The following is a 3,257-nucleotide window of genomic DNA, read 5'->3' on the forward strand; positions in this document are numbered from 1 at the left end:
AAGTGTAGTCTGTTTGGGCTCTGCCGAGGAATACTCGGCCGAGTATAGTGAATACTCGACCGAGTAGAGGATACTCGGCCGAGGATACACTTTACTCGACCGAGTATCCGTTCGGGCGAGTAATATTTCAGCGGTTTGATGCGGGAGTGTTTAGGGTTATTTAATATCGAAAGTCAGTTTCTAAACGTCATTTACAACCCTAATCATTTTACGATTTCTCTAATCACTCCCTAATCACTCCCTAATCCTCCACTGTGTGTGCAATCGTCGTAGTCCTTGCGTTCAATCTTTCATCCTACTGTTGGTAAGTCCTTATTTCCCATGTCATTTATGTATTTTGAGGGTTTACTGTATATATGGAATTGGGGAAAAGGGGGATTGTGCAATGTGTGATTGTGCTATGTGGTTATTGTATAGGAGAAGACTTCGTAGAGGAGCCTTTCTGATTGTTCGGTTTCCTTATTGCTGTTATTGCTAAGGTAGGGTTTCTCCTACTCAGTACGTTTAATTGATTGAGATTGCATATGTTTCATAATTGTTGTTATCTGCTGATCATCGGAGGATGGGTGTTGTGGTGACGGTGTTGGTGTGGTTGTGTTGTGACAGTTGTGGTGTTGTGACAGTTGTGATGCTGTGTGTGTGATTGTGGTGGATTCACTTGCGGGAGTGGCTTCAGACACTAGTTCGCCCTCCGTGGAACCCGCCACGGGAGGGGATATGCACATTAAGGGACAGGGATTGTTAGTCGCTCGTTGATGAGCTGGACTAGATGGGGATGGGCTGCGGTCACCCACTGGCGGAGTGGATTACCTATTGCGATGGGTAATATGGCAGGGCTACACACTTCGGTGTGTAGTCGGTTACTACGGAGGATGATCAGCCGGTTGCATTGTTTGTTTGTCTTGTATTGATTGAATGGTACTGACCCCGTTGTTGTTGTTGTTTGTGGTATCTGCTGTGATCTATTCGGGGATGGTGAGCAGGTTTGACAGGTATTGCTTTTGTTGAGTTTGGGCGGTCATGGGGGAGTCGTCTTCACCAGTTCTAGCATCACAGTCTTGAGTCTTAGTTATGATTTTGTAGTTGTCAGACATTGGATTTATTTTATTGGTTTGGTTTGGATTTTGTTAATGTAAACATTTACCCTCTTCATTATTCTAATAAATGTGTTAGGACAGACGCTTTTGATATATACTAACCTCGGGCAACCGAGATGGTAACACACTTTCATGGCTAGGTGGTCCTGGTAAGGCACATTGGTATGAGGGGGTGTTACAATAAGACCATCAATGCTATCCACTTGAGAAGTGGTACAAGGTATGAGGGACCAAAGATGCCAATTGAAGAGAATATTGTTGAGGAGAAAGTCAAGCAAAGTGATGTGATTGAACCATTGAGGAGAAATCCTAAGGTGGTAAAAACAACTACCAATGACTCATCAAAAAAAAGAAATGAAGAGAAGGCCAAAGAAATTGAGAAAGAGCCTATTGTGATTAGACTTCCATTCACAAGTCGCCAAGCCAAGCCCAAGCTTGATGAGCAACTTGGAAAGTTCATTGAGATTTTGAAGAACTTAGAAGTTTCTATACCATTCACGGAGCTAATTAACCATGTTCCGGCCTATGCAAAATACATGAAAGATATCCTTACCAAGAAGAAGTCCATCCGAAAGTTGGAAACTATTGCTTTTACCAAGATTAGTAGTGCAATTCTTCAAGGGAATTCCCCTCCAAAGCTCAAGGATCCGGAAAGCTTCCCCATTCCATGTACCATTGGTGATAACACAATCAACAAGGCACTATGTGATCTAGGTGAAAGTGTGAGTGTCATGCCATATTCGGTATGTGAAAGACTAGGACTGGGAGAGCTCAAGTGCACCAACATGACCTTACAAACGGCGGACCGGACAACAAAGAAACCACTAGAAGTATGGGAAGATGTGCCCGTGAGATTTGGAAAGTTTTTCATACCGGTGGACTTTGTCATTGTTGATATGGAGGAAGATTCCGACATTCCAATCATTCTAGGAAGACCATTCCTATACACCACCGGAGCGGTGATCGACGTGAAACATGGAGAACTCACACTTTAGGTAGGTGATGAAACAATCACCTTCAATCTTGACTATGAGAGCTTCCAACTTGGTTGAGCCATGCTTTATGGTTGATCACTATACTCGGGAGGGTAACAAGAAGAAGATGGAACTTATATTCAAAGAATAAGGGAAAGAAAGAAATCTCAAAGAGAAGGGCAAAGACACACCGCCCAATTGGAACAAAAAAATTGATGATGTTGAAATGGCTCTATTCGGAGAGCATGTAATTTTTCACAACAAGAATGAGAGCTTGAATAACTTACCCATGACAAGTATAGATGGAGGCCTCATTGGCCATGACAACAAGGAAGGAGAGTTGCTCTTGTCAACTCATGATCCACCCAAAATAGGGAAAGAATCAAGAGAAGTATGTAGTCTATGGGATGACGAGTTTGAAGGACTTGTTAACCCATACACTGGGAATGCTATGACTCTAGACAAAGGTTATGTAGACCCTTGTCACCTCTTTGACTCGGACTACTATATGAATGAAGACAACAATGTGCCAAGGTCTATGTAAGATCTCTATCATGACAATGAACAAGCATTTGACTACTTCTTCAAGATGTTGAGCAACATCAATAATGTCCTTGCTTTACCCCCTTGACACCTCTCAAGAAAAGGAGAGTTTGGTGGAGTCCTCCCTAAACCACCACTTGTAAATATTATAACCTTTAACTTGCATTTGTTTTAACTTGTACATTATTCAAATTTTACAATACACTTTATATGCTTTGTTGATTAACTTGTGTAACATGAGAGCAAGTGAGGGATGGATTTTAATGTTTGTTGAATGTGCAGTGTTTGATGACCAAGTGTGGGGAAGCATATGCCTAGGCTAACAAAGCCTTTGTAATGCCACCCAAGACGAAATGATAAAGAAAAGAAGAAGAATTGATGCGGGAAGAAGATCCCCACGGGCAGACCTGAGCTCGTGGGGACTGGGGGAAGAAGCACAGGTGAAAGTTTGCACTGGAGAGAAATCTGCCCGAGCCGACAGCAGCTCGAGCGTCCCTCAGCCCAGGCCGCTCGACCTCAAATCAAGACGCGGGTCCTGAAAGTGCTTTCAATTGTCAATTTTGCACTGGGTAGAAATCTGCCCGTCCCAAGCTCGAGATGCACGACCCTTCCAAAAATCCGCCCGTCTCATCATCAGAACGCC

Source organism: Silene latifolia, chromosome 9 (genome assembly GCF_048544455.1).
Source record: "Silene latifolia isolate original U9 population chromosome 9, ASM4854445v1, whole genome shotgun sequence".
Taxonomy (NCBI): Eukaryota; Viridiplantae; Streptophyta; class Magnoliopsida; order Caryophyllales; family Caryophyllaceae; genus Silene; species Silene latifolia.